We start from the raw sequence: 24,752 nt of genomic DNA on the forward strand, positions 1-24,752 counted from the left end.
TTGGGGTTCTTAGAAAACCAAACTTTCCTCTGTTTAACTTCGTAAACCTTGCAACATGGAGCTTGCTTCTGACTCAAATTAGTAACAAAAATTACTGGTCCTACACAAATGCTTCCCGCAGAGCAGGATTCTGTAGGCTAAGGGCAGCTAAGATCTGGGAATGCAATCTCAGTCGGTAGCTGCTTTTTCTTCATCTTTTGCTGTGCGTTCCAGTTAGCAACGCCCAGCCAATTCGGCTTACACACCCCAGGGCAACCATAAGTGGAGATAGCATGGGCCCAAGCAGGGATCACTCACCTCGACCTGGAGTCAGGGCTCTGCTTGTCAAGCAGCTGTGTGACTCTGGACAAGCAGCATCTCATCTCTGAGCCTCGGTTTTCTCACCTGCACAATGTGATGCCTATTTCACAGGGTCGTTGTGAGTTTCTGAGGTAAGCCTTGTGACAGTACTCTGTAAACTGTGAAGTTCTACCTAATTATCAGTGTCAGCACCATCACCATTCACGGTTGGTTTTTGCCCTAAACAGGACACCGCCCTTACTGAGGCAAAGCTCTTTTATTTTGTCACCAAGGTTATTCTCTTGCTGCTGCTTCTTAGCTGGGTGACCTCAAAGAAGCCATTAGACCTTTTATTACAGAACCTCATTTTTCTCACCTACAAAGTGGGCCTTGTAATGAGGCCTGCCCTGCCTATCTTACAGGTTCACTATAACAATTAACTAAGGTAAAGGGATATGAAAGCAAATTGCACACTTAAATCATCTCATAAATATTTATTATTATGCCCGTACAGAGGCTCCAAGCCGACATTCCTGGTCCAGATTCCTGATTGAGTTCCTGATCCTTGCTCCTCAGGCCACCTCCCTGGACATAGTTTGTCCCCTGCTTTGACCTTCAAGCTTCTGCTCACTCTTCAAGCCTTTCTTGCCACTCGTTCTAGCCCACTGAGGGCTGTGCAGCACACGCCCCTACTCTGCAGTGCCCCGCTCTACCCTGCAAATCGTTTCAGGAATCCTGCTTCAGAACCAAGCTATTGAGACTTCACTCCATTGCTCTGACCCTGAGCTCGGGACACAGTACTGTCAGGTCTTGACAATTCCGGGCCTCTTTAACCTAGGCCTGTATCTCTCTGTTGCTTAAACTTGCAGACTTTCCTGGCTGTTTTCATTTGGCTTCATGCTTGGAATGTTCACAGAGGGCAGTGATTCTCAGCAGTGGCTGTACATTGGAACCATGTGGGCAACTTGGAAAAATAACACTGCGTGAGCCCTACCTGCAAAGATTCTGATGTAATGGGTCTGGAGTATAGCTTGAGTGTTAGGGTTTTTCACAGCTACCCGTGTGATTCTAATATGTAGCTAAGTTTAAGAACCACTGAGTTAGGGGGTTGTTTCCAGCCAAGTTATAACCTGGGATCGGAGTGAGAGCCATTGACAATCCACCTTTCACCTGCATTGGGTGTAGAGGCCAAAATCTACAACAAAGGTGAGTCCTAAGAAACCACATGTTCAACACGCACAATACTAGTCCTGAATCCAAACCCTCAGGAGACTGATTCAAAATGGCAGCCCTGTCCACCTGGATCACCAGGTCTTGGGTAGCAGAACTCAGGAAAGAGAGGAATGCAGTGGCAAGACTCAATCTGGGCCTCCAGTTAACATTGTTTATATTCCATCGTGGGTTGAGGAAAAGGGCAGGGTCCTCGTAGCTAAAGATAACAGACTTGATATTCCGTGTAATAGACAAGAAGAGAATTTTTACGGACCCAAAAGTCAGCTTTTAGCTTATTCTTATATGTGCACGCCTGTAAGTCTGGACCCACTTTGGGCCCAGGAAGTCTTGATCTTTCTATATTCAAAGTCTTTGATAAAGAATCAGACATGAAAGTGGTAAGAGCCTCAAAGGCCAACATTTTCATTTTACACACGAGAAAACTGGCGCTCATAGAGGACAACGGCGTGTCCCAGGTCAGACAGCAAGTTGGGCGCAGAGTTAAGCGTAGAGCGCAGGTCTCCTCTCACCATCCAACAACGGGTACGGACTGCCTTGAGTAGCACGTATTTAAACTGTGAAGTTAAGAACTATGTAAAAAATTCCTTTGAAATAGATTATGTAGTTCATAAAATTTCTGACTGATGCAGATATATTTCAAACTCTTCCTCCATTTTGAGACTGTGGAGCAAGATATTTTATTAAGAGTGGGGGTCCAGCAGGGGAAAGCCAGATGCTTGCCACTTATTTTAAAGGGAAAAAAGAAAAGAAAATGAACCTGAGTTTTTCCTTGGATTTTTTTTTTCCCATTTAGCTGGAAAGGAATTTGTAGTTTCTAATATCTTTCCTCTGTGGTTTCTGGGGGAGTGCAATTAGCAGGCTGGGATTCATTTTTCACCTAAAGCCAGGGTATTGATCTAAGGATTCACACTATAGTTGGATGCTGAGCAACAGATGTAAAATATTTCAATGTAGGTGACTGTCAGACCAGGGCTGAGCCACCAGAAGACCCTTCTCTCTGGAGGACTTTGGCTAAACAGGAAGACAGACAAAGCAATCACAACAATACATGGCATTGCCCTTAATGGTTTATAAAACAGTTTAAGGCATTGGTATAGCCACATCTTAGAAAAGTATATAAGTCAAGCAAGAATCACAAAATAGGTAGAAACAACTCAAGCTATTTTAAGAGGGGGAAAAAGAAACTTTATGAACGCCCTGTGATTTTGGAGATACCCATTTTTTAGGTGTCAAAACAGTTCAGCAAGATCATGTGATTTGTCAGGGTGACACAAGAGCAATGATAACGGTAATGACCGAGATTCTTATCTCATGTCTAGAGTCTATTTTGCTATCATACCACAGATGCCTCAAGCAAAGAAAGGGGAGCAGGGCTGAGAGTCCAGGATGCCAGAGTTGGTGATAACAGCACTGAGAAGATGGTTTGGCAAACCCCTGCTGCAGGGCTAGGCCTGAGACATCCAGGGGTCCTGGGTGAGTGGTGGTAGGGTAGGTGCTGGGGGCCGCCCTTGGCCCTGATGAAGGCAGAGTTGCCCTTAGTAATGAGTGTCTCTGGCTGTCTGTGTGCCCAGGTTGTACCTGCACTGAGGGACATCTAGTCAACTGAGCAGCTCAGCCAGCTGAGCTGAGTCTGTGCATGAAATGACCACTCAAATATAGCCTCGACCTAATAAAATAACTGAGTGGAATTTTTTTTTCACTCTGATCACATGGTTTCCGGCCCTGTTTAGGATGACTAAGCACACTGCCCTGCTGGTCGCCCCTCCTCCATTCCCTAGAGCTTGTTGGATTGGCTACTGGCAGTGTGTGAATGATGCTGCCATATGGTGTACATCTCTGTTTAACTCGTATGAATATTACGGGACTTGCCTAAATTGTTTAACATAAAGAAGGAAAGTATTTCTGTACCTTTTCTCTATGTTGAGTGAATGGTAAGTTAGAATAATGGACTTCATTTTAGAGAAAATCAGATAAATGGATCTTTTCATTTGTATGGATACTGGGAGCTTTCATACTTTGGAAAGATGAACAAAACTCATAACCAACTAAATGCCTTAGGTCCCAGAGAATTCTCCTCTATGGAAAGGTGATCTTATAAGCTATCTGAACCCCACTCTCCCCATCCTGTGAATATTGTGATCTTTCCTCACATTTAAAGTGATACAGGTATGTTTACACACCAGTTAATACAAAGAAAACTACATAGAAAATATAGAAAACTAAACCCTGTGTTTGTGGAAAGAGGACAGTTACTTAGTGCAGACTCTGGTGCCCAACTATCTGGGTTCAAATTCAGCTGTACCACTTACCATCTCTGTGTCTGTGGGCAGTTACTTAACCTTCCTTTGCCTGAGCTTCCTCATCTATAAAATGAGACTATCCTCATAGGGTCATTGAAAATATTAATTTATTATGTCAGCTGTTAGAGGCCCTAGGATACAGTAAATACTCAACAAGAGCTGTCTTTATTACTACTGTTACATATAATTCTCTCATCCTGCATTATTTTAGTGGTTTCCTCACTTTCATTTCTGTTTAGTCTCCGTTTTTCCAGTTCCTTGCTTATCCAGCCATTCCATATCTGGTTACTAACATAATCTTTCAAATGAGCAGCATACGTAATTTCCCCATCCAGGAATTCACATTGAGAAGGTCCTGTTACAAAAGAAAGTGTTATATTTTTCACTTATAATAGGTACCTGAAACAACATGCGTATGTTTGTGTAAAAGTGTAAATCACTGGGAGGGAGGGGCCAAGAAAACAGAAAAGCACATGGAATTTTAGTGAGGTTATTAATAGGTATTTAGAATAAGATTAGAGTTTAACAGGGTACAGGTTTCATACAATAATTCATTAAGAACTTAATGGACATTTTCTACTCCAAACCTGTCAGTCATCTTGACCCGGCCTTGAAAATATCAAACAGTGAAAAAGTCACATATAGTCATTTTGAGTAAGTGTATCTACTCTTAGAAATAAGTATAAAACTTTAAAGATCATAATTTTTAATAAAAGGTTTTATAGAAGCACACAACAAACCAGGAAGGGTTGTTAAAAACAAAATAGCATTGTCTTCACGTAATATGTATTTACTGACCTGGATTTATACAATTAACGTGGCAAAATAAAACCCTCAATATAATTATGATTTGGGCTGTTTTCAAAGCAAGAATTTCTGCCAAATATTAAATAAGCTTGTAGACACTATTTCCTTGGGCTCTAGTATTAAAATTTACATATATATATACATATATATATATATATATATATGCACACACACACATATACATATATATGTGTATATATATATGAATAAATATATATATACACATATATATACATTCAGTGGTACATGATATTTTTAGAATAAGAGATGAGAAATTCTGAACATGAATACTAACAACCATATCTGTAATTAGCTCAACATTCTCGTTAGGGAATGCTGCTTTTAGAAAGTAGAAGATTACCAAGAATAATAGCTTATCTAATTGAAGATCATTATAAACAAATTAGAATGTATTTGTGAGTTGTGCTAATGATGCATGTTAAATGTATGAAGTGATATCCTGATGTAGAAATATGGTGAATATCTGTCTTTCACATTCTTAGTAATTGTTCTTTTCTTTTATGTATATGTTGTTTCCATTTTTTTATGTGTATATGTAATTTGGGGAATAGGAAAGTTGTAAAACTGGTGCTGTGCTTTGGGAAAATTAATCTAGTAAGCAAATATGAGTTGATTGGATAAGCAAAGGAAGATCTTGATGGAAGATCCTTTGATGAAGAGAAGGGGAGAGACTATAAAGAGAATGTTTAGTTTTATTAATATCTGGTTTAAAATATAATGAATCAGGTGTTGCTTTAGCACAATTATATCACTACCAAAAAAGATAAAATGTCAAATGTAAATATTTTTAAAGAATGCTAATAAAAATATATTAAATCTCAAAATTGGCTTAGCAATTAATAAAATTCTTGAAGATGTCTCCTATATAGGGAATTTAAAACACTTTATCATGTATATATTTGCAAAGTGATGGAGGAGAGTTATGAAGAAATAATCCAGAAGAAACTTAAAAGAAAAAATAATATAAAATTATCACGAGTTATGTCATGCTAATGTGTCCGTCTGTGTGGCTGTGGCACTGATCCAGGGACACCCCTCCTGTGCTTTCCAATGGTTGTCCCTTCTCAGGAACAGATGGCCCTGCCTGCCACATACATTCCTCTGCTGGAAAGATCCACCGTTTTCCCAGGCCTCCTTCTGGACCCAAGTGCACTCCCACGAGGACATGTTTAGTTACATCCTCCCAAAGCCAAAAGCAAACTGTGGCCCAGGAGTGCAATCCCCTGAGGCATGACCGTGTCAGAAGACATTCAAGGCACAAGAGTGGCCTCTGGGCTCCTTTTCTTCTCTGGCTCCTGGAAACAAAGAATAAAGGAGTGACTGAACTCAGCCTGAGTGATTGTCAAAAGTTATACATTTAGTTCAGCCTCCTAACAAATGAACTGACTTAAAAAAAAAAAAAGTTAATGGTTTGGGATGATTGTAATAGCTCCTTGTAATAGGTAGTAAAAGAGTTTTGTGGATTGAAGCCAAACTTACCTTCAGTGGAAAAGCACATGATGGTAATTGCTCGGAGAACTTTTACACTGAAGACAAGTTCACGACATTTTAACACAATAAATGATGGTGAAATGCCATTCGGGAATTAATCTTTAATCCATCTGAGCTAGAAAGTTGAGAGAGAAGTAAAACTATTCTTTTATCTGGCTTTGAGATGAAAAAACAAAATCCTGGCGCAGCTCTATGTTCCCTGGAAAGTACAGGCGCTTCCCCAAGATTGTGCTCTGATGAAAAAAGAGCTTTTTTAAAAATGCACTTTAACATGTATCTTCATGTGTACTTCTGCGTTTCTACTGAATAGCCTTAGGCTATTTCTATAAGCATATTATTTGTCATTGTTCTAAACTTTAGCACCAAAAATTACACACATACTTGACAATTCAAGGAGGATAATTGTAAGTTTCTCCTCTCCTTTTTTATTAATCAAAATGTAGTGAAGACAGATTTACTGTTTTTGCAAGCATGTCCATCATGTTTGCTGTTCCTGCACATTTTACTATGTTAAAAGTCCCGTGCTTCTGGTTGCCACTCCCCAGGTGCTTTCTCTCCAGGGCCCAGTGGTGGCTTTAAAATGCTGGGCTCAAAGCTCAATAATTTCACTTCGGCCATTTTAGGGTTATGGCCCAGAAAATACTAATCAAAAAAGTTAGTAAAATGAATAAAATGAAGGTTGAGAGGAGCACTTCTTATTCTTGTGCTTTCATCCTTCTTGATCAAAACGCTATTCACTGTTTATTCACTTGAAAAACATCATCAAGTACCTACTACATGCAGAGTCTGTTTAAGGGGCTGGAGATACAGAGATATGAATAACATAGTCCTTGCTCGAAGAAGTCTACACACAACCAAGGACAATAGGTCGACATCTGAATAAGTTATTACAGTCCTATGTGAAAAGTGCTATGTAACAAAAAAATGTGAAGAGCTGTATCAAATAGGAATATTCCAATGCAAAAGACACAAAGTAAAACTAAAACTCAGGTGGCCCGAACAGCAAAGCTAATTTATCAGCTTATGTAACTAAAACAGATTTTTCTGATCCAAGGTGAGAATGGATCCAACCACCCAAAGTATGACAAGTGTCCTAATTTCTCTTTATGTTTCTTCTCTGCCTTTCACAATATGGGTATGTTATGGGCTTAATTGTGTCAAATCCCCTCCAAAAAGAAATTCGTATGAAATCCGAACCCCCAATACCTAAAATGTGACTGTATTCAGAGATAGCAACTTTAAAGATGTGATTAAGTTAAAATGAGGTCTATGATGTAACACAATCTCAGTGGTGTCCTTATAAGAGGAGATGAGGACACAGACACACAGAGAGAAGACCATGTGAAGACACAGGGCGAAGGTGGCCGTCTGTAGACCAAGGAGAGAAGCATCAGGCGAAACCAGCCCTGCTGGCACCTTGCTCTCAGACTTCTGACCTCCACTTTGTGAGAAAGTCAATTTCTATTGCCTGTGCCACCCTGTATGTGATACTTTGTCATGGCACCCTTAGCAAACTAACACAAGGTACCATTTCAGTCTCCATGGTTGCTCCCCGTCAACTCTCAGCACCATCTTCAGGGCTACAAAATATCAGCAGCTTCAGACTTCACAGATTCTCACTATTATCGTCCAAGTGCCGTAAGTGGAAGCTTCTGGTAGGTCTCCGAACGCTTTAGGATTCTCCCTCTCTCCTATGCCTTTGCCTAAACAGTTGCTGTGCTTGGGGACTGGGATCCATGGATTTGCTTATACCAATCCCTGGATTGGTGGGTGGGGTCAGTTCTCTCCAAACTACATCAGGTGAAATCCCCAAGGAGAGTCAAGGTATGTTGGTGAGATGTAGCTATGGAGATAACCAGAGAGATCCAAAGAAAAGGAACAAATAAGTCCACCTTGGAAAGCTGAGCAAAAGTAACCCGAGGGGGGTTGGTGTGTGTCTTGGAGAATGACTAGGTGTTCGGCTGGTAGAGAAGGACCCAAAGGACAGTCCAGACAAAAGAAACAACATGTGTGAGAGCACAAAAGGCGCAAAACGGCCTGTTGTATTTGGCAGGTGCTCAGCTTGTCCGAGTTGGCTCCAGACTTTCAACTTTTAACACTGAAAGTCTCACATTCTAGGGACCCCCTTAGTCCCAGGCAAACAACTACAGGAAGTGTCACATTCCAGGACCCCCTCAGTCCTGGACAAATTGGGATGATCACTCTATGTTTGGGGAGTTTTGAGCAAAGTTTATGGGGCCAAATGGCTAGAGATAAGATTGGAAAGGTTGGTTGAGACTAACCAGGTTTTCCCTGCACCCTAGTTTGGACTAGAGAGAAAATCTGTAGTTTGCTCCGCCATGTTGGAAAAGTAAGTTGTAACACAGTATTCCCTGGAGGGTAAAGGGACTCTGTGTTAATACCATGAATTCCGTGGACATTTTGCAATTTGACCCATTTCAGGAAGTTCATGAAATTTGAGGGCTGTACAGCATTTGGGAGCAGCAGAAAGTTCCAGGCCAACTCTGACTCAGAGGCATTGATGCCTGGGGTCAAAGGTCAGCACTGGGCTGGTCACATCATGAAGCTCCATAAATATTACGTGATTCTTGGTTAACCGGTTCCCTTCGCAACTGGAATTCCCTCTTCTCTTTCTGCTGCTTTCTCTCTATGTACCTGTCTCTTAAAACTGTCTCTTATTTTAACTTCTTCATGTCTTCAGTTTCAACAGCCCACATGGGCTTCAAACTCACTGTAACTACCACTAACTGCTCCCCTTTCCTCCAATATTGCCTCTTTTGCCTGCCGCCTTACGTCTTGTTGAGAATGCTACCTTTCTCCCAGTCACCCAAACCCATGTTATAGAATGCATTGTGGCCATTGAAAAAAAAAGGGGTGGGGGGGCTGAGACAACAAAATAGCAAGTAGTAAATATTTAGAATGATCCCGTATTTATAAAAATGCTATATATGTATTTCCACATATATAAAAATGTGTATGTAAAGTGTTTAGAAATATGTATACCAAACTCTTCAATGTGATTGTCTTAACGTCTAACTGGAAATAACGGAGGGGATCCTTTTACTTTTTACTTTACATACATCTCTATTGTTGAAATGTTTATAGAGTAAGCATTTAGCTATTTTCCAAATAAAGATAATACATGCTCACTGTAGGAAATTTCAATTGATGATAAACATAAAGAGCAATATGAAAACCATCTGAAATATCACTACCAGAGACACCATGGTTAGCAGTCTGGGAAACAGACTACCAGACCTCCCCCTGGGCCCCTGTGCTGATGCAGATACAGAGGCCGCACTAGGGGCTCATCCCAGCCTCCCTCACCGCTCTCCCCATGCCCCAGACACAGTAAGTTGCAAAGCTTTCCTATCACTTCTGCATATTCAGGATCCCTGGAACCTATCAGTTTCCATTTCCCCGGCCTTCACCTTTGTTGAGGCTCATATAACTCACCCCTGCTCTGCATGCAGGAATAGCCTCCTAAATTGCTCTCAGATTATTCCTCTCTCCTTCTTGTGTCCAATCTTCCCACAGCTCCAGATTAATCATTCTAAACCCTAGCTCTGATCACGTTACAGGCCTTGTTCAAAAATCTTCAGTGACTCCCCATCACCTGTAAAAGAAATGCCAAACTTTGTGATCTGGATTGAAACTAAATTCTTCATCATTCCCTTAGGAACTTTTCTTCCCCTTAGCTCTAGTTCATATTGATTTTTCTAATGGGAATACCATCTCATCCAGGCATTCCCCTCCTCTAGATACTTGCCCAAGTGTGAGAAAAGGTTTGCACAAGGATGGTCATTGTAGTCAAGTCTACAAGGGAAAAATTAAAGCCAACTCTAATGTCCACCAATAAGGGACTGATTAAGTAAATTATGGTCCATGCAGCTGTCACAAATACAGAGTATAGTTCAGCTGTTAAACTGACAGCTATAAGGAAAATTCTACAGAATATTGCCAATTAAAAGAATAGGTTGCTAAAGTTTATATCATGTTTTTTAAAAAGTGCAGATATTTGTAAAGCTTTTTGGAAAGAAATCATCAAATAATAACAGGTAAACTCTAGGTGGTTAAATTTAGTTGGTTTTTACTTTTTTCTTGGTACTTTCTATTTAATTTGAATTTTTATAAACATAACCACTGTTATGGAAGTTAACCATGTATTGAGGGCTATTTGCCAAGTACTGTGCTGTTGTTTTACATATAATAATTCATTTAGTTCTTACATCAAAACTTTGGGGATGGTTACCATCACCCTCATATTACAGAAGAGTAAACTGAGAGTCAGGGGGGTAAAGAGATGCTCCCAGAGTCACATCACTAATGAGATGCAAAGATGGGGTGCCAGCTTCTGTCTTTCTCATAGGCATTACATCAAGAGTAATGACATATTAATTTTACAGAAAAGAATAAAGCTATTAAAATATGTTCTCCCAGTCTTACAAGGTCACAGTTGCTCTACTCCTCAGAAATTTCTCCTGTTCTCATATTCAGAACTATGACGTGATAGGAAGATGAGAATAGAGAGAGAGATCAGAAACATATAAATATTTCTATTTTATATAAATTGCATCATTCTATGTATTATATTATTTTCTGAATATATCTGGTTGTTTATACCTAAAAGTGCATCCTAGACATCTTTCCATGTCTGTATAATCTTCCTCAACTTATTTAACAGTTTCATAGTACTCCATTGTGCGGATGTGCTGTGATCATTTAACTGCCCCCCCCCCCCCGTGAATGGTCAAGTATGTTGTTTGTAAATTTTGCTATTGTAAACAATACTATAATGAACATCCTCATCTAAATCTATGTCTGTACACACGTGAGACTCTTTTTGCAAATGGATTCCCAGGAATGGACTTGCTAATTCAAAAAAAACGTGGGTCTTTTCCTTTTCTGGTCTCTGAATTTCCAAACATTTTAGCTATAGTAGAAGAATCTCTTCTAGGAACCAGCTAATGGGCTCTTTTGCAGCCTTGTGTCCCACTTGCAACTTCCCCAGGCATTGGTACCTGTTTGCGCATTTGTCATTCTACAACTCCAAATTCACTCGTAGAGAAGAAGCACACTGGGTTTCGAATTGCCTGAGTTCTGGTGAATTCTTGGCCACCACGTTGCTGTGCAACCCTGAGCAATAAATGATGCTTCTGATGACTTGCATTTCTTTGTCTATAAATGAAAATCTTCCAGCTCTAACATTCAGTGTTTCTTAACTCTAAAGAAGAGAATAATGTTTTGTTATTCTGACTTCCTAGATTTTGAAAAATAATATACATACCATACAGGGTTATTTTGCCCCATTAAAAGTTCAAATGATATGGTGATAAGATCATATTAAAAGCATTTATAAAGGTCCATGGTAAGGAGTTCATTATGGTTCATTAAATCCCTTCATGCTTTTATCCACTTTAGTTACTGTATTTTCTTTAAATGGGATTTATGCCAGGGCCACATTAACACCATTTCACATTCTGCTGTGCTGTTACCCACTGAGCTTGAATCAATTGAATGAAAGAGGCCTTTTCGAGTATATTGATTTTCATTTATCCAAACTTATCTGTTTGCTTTGCTGCATGCTCATACATGGGAACCGGGCACAGCTAAATTTCTTGGTAGTGTTGCTTTTTCCCCCTTAGGCGTTTATTTAATACTAGAATATACATATGACAAACACTGGTATAAGAACTGTAGAAACTTCACTGGAAATACAGTTTTCTATGGGTGACATACCATGTTTCCCTGAAAATAAGATCTGACCTGAAAATAAGCCCTAGCATGATGTTTCAGGATGACATCCCCTGAACATAAGCCCTAATACGTCTTTTGGAGCAAACCTTAATATAAGACCCGGTCTTATTTTCAGGGAAATATGGTAAGAGCCTGGATCTCTCTCAAGTCATGAAGAATGTAGCCTGAAGCAAAATCCTACAGCCCCTCTCCCTGCATGAAGGCAGCCACCCTCCACCCTCCCAGCTCCTAGAGAACTCAGTCCAGGGTCCTGCCCTCCTACCCCCAAAACAAGGAGAGGAATAGTGTCAAGACGGTGATTCTTCTAAGTGTAAAGTTTTGCTCACTCAGTAAGCTGACTGAGTATTCTGCTGCTCTGCAAGGAAACTCTCATGTTTCTTTTTGCGAAAGATCAAAAGGAAATCTGGACAAAGGACGTGTGTAATAGAGAAACATACATTAAATGTACATTTTAATGTCTTTTCTCCACACTCCTGGATTGATGTGTCTGAGAGAGAAAGAGAGATAGATAGAGAGAGAGAGAGAGAGAGAGAGAGAGAGAGAGAGAGAGAGAGAGAGAGAGATCGACCCTGACTGTTCATTTTGACCCATAGGACATTTGAGATAGAAAGCATTTTAGTAATTTGTATTGCTTAACGCTACAAAGGATAATTGCTATTGGTTTAGCAAGATCTCATGGTCGATGTTAGTGTAAAGATTGGCTAAGCCTGAGTGCTCATTGTGAAAAAGAAGATGAATGAAATTCATTATGAATAGCTCAAGTTTCTTAAATATATCAATGAGCAGGCACTATTGATTAAAATAAAATGAACAATTAACTTTAACCAAAGTTTAAATATGACAGTAATTAATAATTGAGCTAATTATTTTCCCTCATGCATTTCCATATCATGTGCAGTGTTATACAACTTTTGAGAGATTATTTATAAAATAACTTTTTAGAAAAAGTATTTTCATTTAAAAAGTAACTACATCATAATAAGTAAAAAATATTTGACTGTCACTTGATTAGGGACTAAGAGCAATATAAAGATACATCCTCAAGAAAATCACAATCTAATTAGGGAGAACAGAAGAGACATACAAATACAATGTTTTGCCGTTGTTAAAAACATGAGATTTGGAATATTAATGAGTTTGAATTCCAGCTCTGACACTATGACCTCCAACAAGATTTTCTGAGCCTTAGTTTCCTAATCTATAAAAATGGGATAATAAAATTGACCTCATAGGATCATAGTAAGAATTAAAAGTCTGTAAAACACTGAAAAGGTGCCTGGCAAAAGGAGAACCTTCCAGAAGTGGTAGCTATTTAATGACATATCGCTTAAGTGACAGATGAAAACCCTCTATGGAGGCAATTCAAGGAGGTACCCATTACTGGAATTGGAATGAAACTGATTATTTTTGCCTTAATTTCAGAGAAGAATGTTTTTACAGGTGAATTGCATGATCAGTCAACTATTCAAAGAAGAGGTAGGATTTGAACTAGAGGAATAAGGTTTTATTAGTTGGTAGATAAAACTAGAGGTAATGAGGATTACAACTGCCAATAACATAGCAGTCATCTCCTCAAACATGACTCTAGCAAATCCTCCTTCATTTTCTCTCCTTAATTAATTACCATATTAACATTTCCTCCAGGTTTTAAAATATGTTTTCAACCATTTCTTCTGGGTCCTTTGTTGGCATCTTTTCTGCCTCTTTTATTTCCTTCAAATAAAAATTAATAAATAAACAAAATAAAATAAGAAAAGTAAAACTCACAAAAAAATATCACCTTCCAGTTAATATATAGTCTTCTGTTAATATTTCGGTGAAAGTCCTTCCAAACCTTTCTATATCTGTCTTTTTGTCTCTTTTGATCTAAGCAAGATCATAATCTTACGTGCTTTTTGTAATCTCATTTTTTTATGGAAAAAATACAGTACACCATACATATCTTCACATGTCAAAGAACAACTTCATTATATTAAAATTGGTTTATCACATTTGATTGTGTAAATGTTAACACAATTTAATAAACTCTTTAATGGAAATTTTAGTTGTTTCCAGTTTTAAACAAACAAAAAAGTGCTACAGTGCTGCAGTGATGACACTTGTACTTTCATTTTGGCCTACTTATATGATTATCCTTTTAAGTAAAATTCATGGAAGTCAAATAGAGGGATCAAGCAATACACGCACATTGGCAGTTTTAATATTTAGAACCAAAAATGACACAAAATCACCACGTTTTTGTCTTAGAAGACTTTTTTAAAAAAAATAACTGTTGCTGATCTTAATTTTCCTGAATAAATAAAACAACACCCTTTTAAATTTGTTTGAAACTAAAACTTTAAAAATAGGAATTCATAATTAGAAATAGTTATGTGTAATTCTGTGTAAAGCAATGTCTTAACAATAGAAAAAATTGTGGAGAGGAAAAAAAGTGTTTTGTTTTAGGAAGTCTTGCCAATTAAGCTAACCAAACTTTTTCATTTAAATGCCTGACTATACAATTAAATTAATGGACTTTCTAGCACAGTTACCTGATATTTTGATGAGTTATTGTGGAATGTTCAACAAACTAATCATTTTAAATCTCTTGTATAGAGAACCTGTGAGCTAGTAATAGTTTAATCCACTCTATGCAGTTCTCTCCTCTCATTTCTCCTAAGACTATATTAAATAATGTATTCTTTTAGTGATCAGTGGTCATATTTACATCAGAAGCTTCCCATCAACATGATCTCAATTGTTCCAAGTGTAGCGGCTTAGGGTTTTAGCAAGCAAATATCTCACCCTCAAAGCAATCCCGAAAACACTTCTGACAGAGTCCCTCATTAATTCTTTCATTTATTCAAGAAATAGGTGATTGCTGTATTATCATAAACTGTTCCAGAACGAATAGTATGAAAAAAAACTACCCAATACAAACCATGAAGCAAATATAGTTGGATAACTCAAAAATGTATCACAAAAAATTCAAGCCAATTCATCTTATTAACATAAATGTTAAATTGTTAAATTAAATACTAGTCAAAAGAGTTCAACACACAGTCAAATAGTAATATAACATGGCCAAGTAGGTTTTATTCTAGTAATGAAAGGATAGTTCAATATAATGAAACACTTACATATAATACTACATCCACTTGTTAAATATGAAAGAAAACCCACATGATCATCAATAGATGCAACAAATGAATTGATAAAATTTAACACCGTCCTTCCTGAAGACATTGAAAAATAGTAAAAAAAGATACTTAAAATTATAAACTTAGTTAACATTATAATGAATCATGAACTACCATCATTATTTTCATCAAAATCAGAAACAAAACAAAAATGATTATGGTTGCTATTATTACATTGAACAAGATTTCCAAAATACTATCAAATCAAAAACATGTAACAGAAATAGCAGTGTTATATTCTAGAAAAGAAGAGAAAGGTGGCATGACTATATACATAGATAACTCAAACATGTAAGCAAATGACCATCTGACATGATAAATAATTCAGACAAGTAGCTGAATACAAGGTAAACATACGAAAATCAATGATATTTGTATTTTCTGCAATCACTATTTGAAAGTGTCATTTTAAAAATATCTTGTTCACATTAGCAACAAAATTATAATGTAACCAATAACAATCTTAGGTTTAAAATGTATATTTGATGTGAAGAAACCTGCACATGTGCACGTGTATACACACACAGTAAAATAAGAATTTGAGAAATAGAAGACCCATGAATTATTTTCCTGGTTGAGAAGACTAAATGCCAAAAGAATCATACACACACACACACACACACACAAACACACACACACACACAAACCAGGGGTGCCAAAAAAATGTATACACATGACTTGTATTCATCTTTTGTTATCAGTATATATTGAGTATTACAATTTTAACACAGTTTTTTCCTTTCTTAAAATGTGTATACATTTTTTGGTACCCTCTGTATGTGTGTGTATTCTTTCTTTCTCCTCTCTCTCTCTCTCTCCATATATATATATATATATATATATATATATATATATATATATATATATGTAATGAGGACATGGAGGGAGGAGAAAGAGAGAGAATTTAATACCAATCAAATTCCTGATAAGATTCTTGTTGGACCTCTACAATGTATTTTGAAAATTCAGCTGGAGAAGGAACGGTTTTCTACACAAAACCTAAGATGCAAATGTTTGTAACAACATTATTCCCAATTGCCAAAGGCTGTAAACAACCCAAATGTCCACCAGCTGGTGAATGGATAAATAAATTGTGGTACATCTGTATAATACAAATACTACTCATCAATTAAAAAGGGACAAAGTACTGATTCGTACAACAAAATGGATGAATCTCAATAATATTATGCTCAAGTTAAAAAGCCTTACATAATATATTATTTCATTTATATGATATTCTGGAAAAGGCAACACTATAGGGGAAGATTTCAAACCAATGGTTGCCTGGAACTAGGGGTGGAGGGAGGAAATTGCCTACAAAGGCACAAAAGAACTTTTTGGCGTGGTGCTGGTTATTTGACTATGTAAGTTTTTCCAAATTTATAGTACTATATACCTAGAAAGGGTGAATTTTGCTGTATCTGAGTTATGCCTAAATAAATAACAAAACACATACACACACTTTCAAAAATAGTGAACCATTGAAAGTCTCTCCTGGAAAGGAATTGTTTGCCTCTAGTGCTACAAGATATTAAAATGTATTTGAAAGCAAAAGAATTAAAGCAATGGCTTGTTTATAGGATAGACAGACCACTAGTAGAGAAGATAGAACCACAACGTCAACCCCATTGTACGTGATAATTAAATATATGGTAAGAAGAGCTTTCACCAAAATAAGAAAGAATCTTCAGCAAATTGTTATAGAATACTAACTGGTGAATACTTTTTAAATTTAGGTTTATACGTCACATACAATCGAATAAGTTTCATACAGATTTTTACATAATCAGTATCAAATCTAAAAAAAATAAAATCATTTGCCAAGATTTAAAAAATTTAGAATTATTATAAATAAATGACAAAAATAGATCCACTGTCTAGGACATATATCCCCATATAAATAAAATTTTAGAAAAACAATGTGTAAATAGAAGTTATTCCCAGAAAATATAGCAAAAAATTATATGCTTGCTATCCTACAATATATAATTGTGCAAAACACTTAATTACATCATCCATAAGAATGTAAATATAACAAAACAATCTTATGGAAGTATTTTCATATGATCAATATTAAAATGCACATTATTTTGATCATAGCATGCTATTCTGTTATGTGTACAGTAACATCTACGAGCTCTTTTCTTGCTGCTGGTAGTGAAAATTGTACATCTCATTCAGAAAGACACTTCTGAAATATAAGTGTTCCCTCTTCTGGTCATTGTTTTTATCTTATTAATATTTCAAATAAAGGAAAACATAAAGCTATTCATTATAGCATTATTTATAACGATGAGAAATGAAATCAATTTGAATGTTAACTCTTGTACTAGATAGAATAGTATGCAGTCATTGCAATTTTAATTATGCAAACTATAAAACAGCATGGGAAGTAATTGTTATGATCTTAAGTGAAACAAGCATAATACAACATTGTATGCATATTATCTACTCAACTACATTTTCAAAGAGTTATGTAGTAGAGAAAAAAGACAGAAAACACTGCTTAAGGATAACAGCAAGTGCTTATACAGCTCACACTGTGCTGGGCAGTATTATAAAATCTTTATGTATATTAGCTCATTGAATACTCACAACTCCATGACTTCCACTTTGTCAATTAGAAATTTGTGCTACAGAGAGGTTAAGTAATTTTCCCAAAGACACACAGCTATTGAGTGCAATTGCCAGTGTTTGAACACAGGCAATCTCTTAACTGTTATCCTCTATTGCCTCAGTGTGCTGTACTCTCTGAAAGACACAAGTGGATATTGTTGTGTTAGGCTGTAATTGTGTTAATAGTACCAGTGACTTTTATTTGCAATCTTTCTGTAAGATTCTTAGTTAAACATGCACTTTATAAATGTTTTCATTGGAGGTACTTAAAGTCTTCAGGGGAAGGAATGGACAGTGTGAAGGAGAATGAAGGAACTGCCCACAGGCCCCAAGGCTGAAGGATCCACCAGTGCTTCTGGCCTGACCTGCAGGAAAGCCAGTGTGTGCGCTGCCTGAGTTTTGGGGGGCTAGGAGGGTGCGGGGGGCAGCGGGGGACAGGAAGGGCTCTCCTGGTTTTTGATTAGGTCTCCCTCTGAAGTCAGTTAGACTCAATACCACGTATATCCTGTGAGTTGTGATGCAGCTGAGTTAAATGTTTGGTCCTCTCAGCTTCACCTACATCGTGACACAACAGGTTGCGAGAACCCTGATTCACAGGTCCCAGTGCATGGTCATTATTTTGTATCACGTAGAAAAATAGAAAGACTATCTGAAGTGGTTCTTTTTTTCTCAATGAGCTCAATAAAAAACATATTGCCCGAGGTCCATTTGCAACAGATATACCAGTTTTATGTGAGGCTATAGGCTAAATTACGTATTCAAGTCCATCGGAACAGTGTTGACTAGGCCGTTTTGTGAAGAGACAAAAGCAGAACAGCTGCTGCCATGTTCCCAACCTCCAGGAGTAGTCACTTCTCCACCTCAAACCAGGACGAGTAGGAGGTTCAGAATCAAATCTCATCTCCCTTCCCCCCACGGTTTTTTGGTTTTGTGAGGAACCTTATCATCAAAGACAATGGCCGACAAGACAGACCCTCGCTCCATAAACTCCTGTGTATTCAGTGGGAATCTCAATACTCTTGTAGTCAAGAGATCTCTGATGTGGAGGCAGTCTTCTCAAAATATGGCAAAATTGTGGGTTGCTCTGTCCATAATGGCTTTGCCTTCGTTCAGTACGTGAAGGAGAGAATTCCCGAGCTGCTGCGACAGGAGAGGATGGCAGAAGGATTGCTGGCCAGGTTTCAGGTATTAATCTGGCTGCAGAGCCAAGAGTGGACGGAGGAAAAGCAGGTGTGAAACAATCGGCAGCGGAGTTGTACAGCTCCTCTTTTGACTTGGACTATGACTTGCAACGGGATTGTTCTGACAGTGCAGGTACCCTGCACGTGTCCTCCTCCCCCGACTGCTCGGGCTGTAGTGCCCTCCAAACCCAGCGCGTTTCAGGAAACACCTCAGGGAGGCGCAAAAGTGGCTTCAATTCTAAGAGTGGACAGCGAGACTGTTCTTCCAAGTCTAGAAAGTTGAAAGGAGAGGACCTTCAGACCATCAAGAAGGAATTGGCCCAGATAAAATGCAAAGTGCATTCTCTACTCAGAAACCTGGAAAAAATTGAAAAGGAACAGAGCACACAAGGAGAGATGAAGAATAACTCAGAAGAGGAGCAGAGCAGCAGCTCCCAAAAGAAAGATGAAACGGGTGTGAGGATGGAATCTGACTGGGGTGCAGCTGACTCTGCTGAGGAGCGGGACCTACTGGGTGATGATGATAATGAAGATGAGGGGACGACCAGCTGGAGTTGGTCGACAATGATGAAAAAGAGGCTGAGGAAGGAGAGGATGACAGAGACAGAGCCAATGGTGAGGGTGACCCTTAAACACACAGTGGGGTTTCGAAATCTTGTCTCATTTCTTTACCCGGGTGCTTGTCTAAGATCAAACTTTTCACCAGATCCTCTCCCGTAGTATCTTCAGCACATGCTCACTGCTCTCCCCATCCTGTCCTTCCCGTGTGATTCATTCATATTGCCCTGCACCTACCGTGTTTCCCCGAAAATAAGACCTAGCCGGACAATCAGCTGTAATGCGTCTTTTGGAGCAAAAATTAGTATAAAACCTGGTCTTATTTTACTATAATATAAGACCAGATATATAATATAATATAATATAATATAATATAATATAATATAATATAATATAATATAATATAATATAATATAATATAATATAATAATATAATATATACCGGTTAATATAATACCGGTTAATATAATATAATATAATACCGGGTTGTATATTAATTTTTGTTCCAATTAGATCTGATTGTCCAGCTAGGTCATATTTTCGGGGAAACACGGTAGTTCCATCTTCACTTTCGTTGACACTCCTAGTAGTTATGTCAAGTCTTACCCTGTAATTTTTGCTTTCAATTTTGATACCTCTTTATGACTTACCAATAAAAAGGATGTAGCATTTTTAATAAACTGTCTCCAGAATAATCTGTTGTTGTGCAGGGAGTACAGTTCTTTCCATTCATACATGAGCTCAATAGTTAGTTGCTTCCCTAACTGCAAAGGTAATCCATTAGTTGAGTAGCACCTGACAATAGCTTTGAGTTAGAGGTATGTGTGTTTTACCCCACGTAGAATGTGGGGTATATGTCACAATGTATTTTTGTGAATGATAGTTGGCATGTCAAATGCATCCTCTAGGAAAATAATTAGTATAATAGTCTTAAGGTTTGTTTTCTAAAGTTATTTTTGTGGGTTATTTTTGTGAACAGCCTGATGTTTGGGACCTTTGTTCTCAAAATAAACATGGCTTTATTAAACCAGGAATTTGAAGAAAGAAAAAAAAACAATATTGACTAAAATTGTGTGATTTATTGCCAGTTATTGAAAAAGATGAGGCAATTTGCTATCAGTGCTTTAGGCTGCAACTGGGGGGGAATCAAGATTATAAAAATTGCACATATATTTTAAAGTACCACTAGAAAAAGAAAAAACAGTGACTCTTTTACTTTGTCATCTAAATGTAAAGCACGTTTTTTTCTGCTTTTTTTTTTTTTTTTTTTTTTTTGGTCAGGAAAGCCGGCAATTCCTGTAATAAAAGATACCCTGGAGGATATGTAAGAATAAGCTTAGAAACACGTGAATAGAAGAAATCATAAAGAATTACTTGGAGTGATAGTTTTTGATCATGAGGATTAGGTTTGACGGGAAAAATATATCCTTTGGGAAATCCTATTAATTCTTAAAAGTAAATTCCGCTATACAATTTCCCTGTACAATTTTTGCAGTGTGTCTGGTGCTGAAAACCTATTTTTATTGAATTTGGGAACAGAAGTTTCTAATGCCCTGAAATCTGCCCTACAGGAAATATGACTGCAAGATTCTAAACATTTAGACAAAACTAAAACAAACCCCACCAAAACATCAAAAATCTGAAAATTCATAAACATTGAGTGGATAAAGCATTTGGGTTTGCAGACATTTTACTTTGGATTTATCCACTTACTGAATTTCAAATAGAGACTTGCTGAAATCAAGAAGAAGCTGGTATGGCTAGATATTTCAAATGCTAAGTAGTTTATATAACCTATCTTGAAAAGATTATTTTCTTCGTGAATAATTTAATTCCCTCCTTCTGTCCCACCCCAATTGTCTTTAGAGTTTAGCCTCTTATTGCAAAATGCAGGCTAAAATTGTCTCTAAATAAAAAGTGTCTGGTTTCTGATGCACACTGATTCACTCTGAAAATGGGCTATTTCTTTTCTCTTATTAAGTGTATTGATCTCCTTTGAAGCATTTTTTCGGTAATCATTAGTCTCCACTATCTGTTTGATATCCTAGAGTTCTGTTATTATAGATACAAAACCAAAATGTCCAAGTTCATAAAGAGCCTCTAATGCCTCAGTAATTTGATTTTATAAATGAGATTTCAGCTTTGCATTTTTTTCTGGCCATTTCATAGAAAACCTCAAGATTCCTGAAAAGGAAAATAGACTGTTTCTGTAAGTGTGTTCCTGGTGGTCTTTGTTCAGTATGCCTTGGAAATCCCCAAAATGATGTGCCAACACACTATAATTGGAGGAGGTGTTTTAAGGCTCTGATTCAATAGATTATCCTATGAATGAAGAATATTGGTTAAGTTTTGAATTTCAGAAAGCTTAATCTCCATAACTCATTTCAAAATCTTTCTAAACTATATCCAGTTTCAGTGGCATAACGATAATAGAATAAAGATGTCAAGATACAGAAATGAAAAGTATAGATAAGTCCCAAACTCAGGCCCACAGTAGCCAGGCAGGTAATACAAAGGAGTGAATCCAGCCAGATGTTGGATGAGTCGGGGAGGGAGGCTCTAATGCATGTGAAGAACTAGAGAATTCATGTCCCACCTAATGGCTCAAAGAAACCCATCCACTGACTAAATATGGCTCCTGAGGTACAACAGTCAGAGACCTCCAGTGCAGCTAATCCAATTGAATGTGTCCTTTGCCCATTGTGAGATGTCTTTTGACCATTACTTTTCAAATAAAACCTTGAACACTGTGAGATGCCATTTCATACCACTAAGCTGGCTATAATTTTAAAAAAAAATCACGGGGAGGCAGACAAATTGGAACCTTCATACATTGCTCGTAGGAATGTAAAACGATGCAGCTGCTTTGGACAACAGTTTGGCAGTTCCTCGAGAAGTCAAACATACGACCCAGCAATTTCACTCCTGAGTTTATAACCAACAGATTAGAAAACATACTCGTATATCCATACAAAATCTTGTACACTAATGTTCATGGCAGCATGATTCGTAGATAAAATGTAGGAACAACCCAAATGTCCACCAAATGATGAATGGATAAACAAAATGTGATATTTCAGACAATGAAATATTATTCAGTCACAAAAGAGGAATGAAGTACTGGTACATGTTACAACATGGAGAAACCTGGAAAACATTGCACTAATACAGATAAACCACGTATTGTATGATTCCATTTGTATGAAATGTCCACGATAGGCAAATCCATAGATACAAAGTAGATCAGTGGTTGTCAGGGGCTGGGGAAAGGGAGGAGTGGGAAATTATTGCTAATGAGTACAGGCTTTGGCGGGGGAGGTAAGAAAATATTCTAGAATTAGTGGTGATGGTTGCAACTCTATGACTGTACTAAACACCGAGGAATTGTATACTTTAAAAGAGTGAATTTTATGGTATTTAAATTACATTTCAATAAAAATAAGCCTTGATAGGAACTTATTACTGGTTTTATTTTCTCTTAAAAGTTTCATGCTGACAAATATAGAATCTCTCTCCTAATACCTAGTACTCATCTCTTGAGTTTCCTGTTCTTAATCTTTTCATATACGTGGCCCCTTGTGCATCTCTTTTTGGAAACTTCAAAATGCTGTTCCATTATCTGGGAGTCACTCCAGTTGGAGGTGATTAGGAAAAGAAGAATTTGAGAGCTGGGAATAGAAATAAGAAGTAAGACAAAAGTTATGGCAGGAGTTGAAACTTTTATATAGTAAGGTCTTGGAAAAAATCAAGGCAGCTGTGGGCAAGTAAACCTGGGCAGGATCCACACTTCTGCATCTGTAGGAAGGCAGGTGATGAGCTGTGTAAGCCAGAGACTGTGCCTTGAAGCTGCCACCTGGGGCCTGGGTAGGACGTAAGAAACCTCTGCAAGTTAACAGCTCAGACGGAGAAAAACTCAAAAGCATCTTGGGTTGAAGGGACAGTCAGAGAAGAACAACTATGCCTCTCAGTGGGAAGCCCACTAGTGACAACACAAAATAACTTTACAGGCATTTTTATGAGACTTCAAGGAAGAATCCAAATGTGTCAAGGCAGTCAAGAGTTGATAAATCAAAATTGGTTATATTGTACTCACTAGCATTAATTTACAATCTGTAGCACGCCATTGATACGATCTTGAAATCATAAGGCTTAAATTTATTGTCTTCAATATTTATAATGCCTTTAATCTCCATCCCCCATCTCAATTTTTTCTGCAAGGTCTAAAATTCCTCAACTGAAGATTTTCTTATGGAGGGCTTCTCATTTGTGGTTGGGGAGCGATCTGCCTTTGGTTGACAGAGGTTCTGAATAGCTGGGTACAACAAGGTTTTACAAGAGCAGGTTCAGTGGTTTTAATTTTCATTTAAGCTACAGATATTCACTATGATGCATAGACTGTGCCACCAAAAACAGAACAAAAACTAGACCTATTTATGAAGAAACTGACCTTTCCTAAAGTTCCAACATAAAGTAGTAGAGTAATTGTCATGAATTATGATAAATATATATAATGGGTTATTACGCAGCAAGTTTTAAAGTGATGTTTACAAAGGCTTTAAAAGCATAAGGAAATCTACACACGTTATTATCATGTTAAGCCAGAAAAATAGATTGCCAAGTTTTATATGCGATGCTAAACTTACATAAGAAAAAGTTGAAAATAAAGACTAGAATTTAATGTTAAAGTTTTAACAGTGATTAGAGAGTAGGATTACTAATGAATAGTATGTTCCCTTTTATATTTTTCTAAATTTTCCAAGTTTTCTCATGTATTATACTTTGTTAACTCAGAAAAAAAACCCGAAACATTTGATAAAATAAAGTTCAAAAAACATCTAAAATCTGGGTCAGGGAATGCTGAATTTCTCAGATTCCATAGGCATAGTTGTAGAGCATCTACAAGAAAGCTAAAGACAGCAGGTTCTCTATTCAGGATGTAGAATGGCCTTTATGGTATCGTTTATGTCATAAATGTTGCAGTATTGCAAGAAGACTGTCCCTTTTTCCCCTCACTTATGGTCAGATTGAACATGTATGTATGTGGTTAAACAAGTTGCTTAGCTCTTAAATAATCAAGTAATTTATTTTTCATAAGTAGGCAACTATTGGCTAGTTTTTTTTATTTGATTCGATTACATTTTACGCTGGATATTTAGACACATAAGCCATAACTTAAAGGTGGGATTTCCCTGAATGTCAGTTGAACTCTCCACCTGCATTTTACAGCTGAGAAAACTGAGGCCCAAGAAAGTTCGTCATTTGTCTCTAGGATGGAAATCTGATTAGTAAAAGAAGGACTAGACTCCAGCAGTCCTGATTTGGCAGCTGAC

The 24,752-nt window shown here is 37.4% G+C and overlaps 1 protein-coding gene and 1 pseudogene across 3 annotated transcripts in view; both read left to right on the plus strand.

Moving 5' to 3' along the window:
* Positions 1–24,752, plus strand: part of SCHIP1 (schwannomin interacting protein 1) — a 670,730-nt gene that overhangs the window by 301,736 nt on the left and 344,242 nt on the right. The gene's annotated exons all lie outside the window — the stretch shown is intronic.
* LOC109447490 (heterogeneous nuclear ribonucleoproteins C1/C2-like) lies at positions 18,639–19,496 on the plus strand (annotated as a pseudogene).

The sequence above is a fragment of the Rhinolophus sinicus genome, chromosome 17 (genome assembly GCF_057876585.1).
Source record: "Rhinolophus sinicus isolate RSI-liver-muscle chromosome 17, RSI-T2T, whole genome shotgun sequence".
Classification (NCBI taxonomy): Eukaryota; Metazoa; Chordata; class Mammalia; order Chiroptera; family Rhinolophidae; genus Rhinolophus; species Rhinolophus sinicus.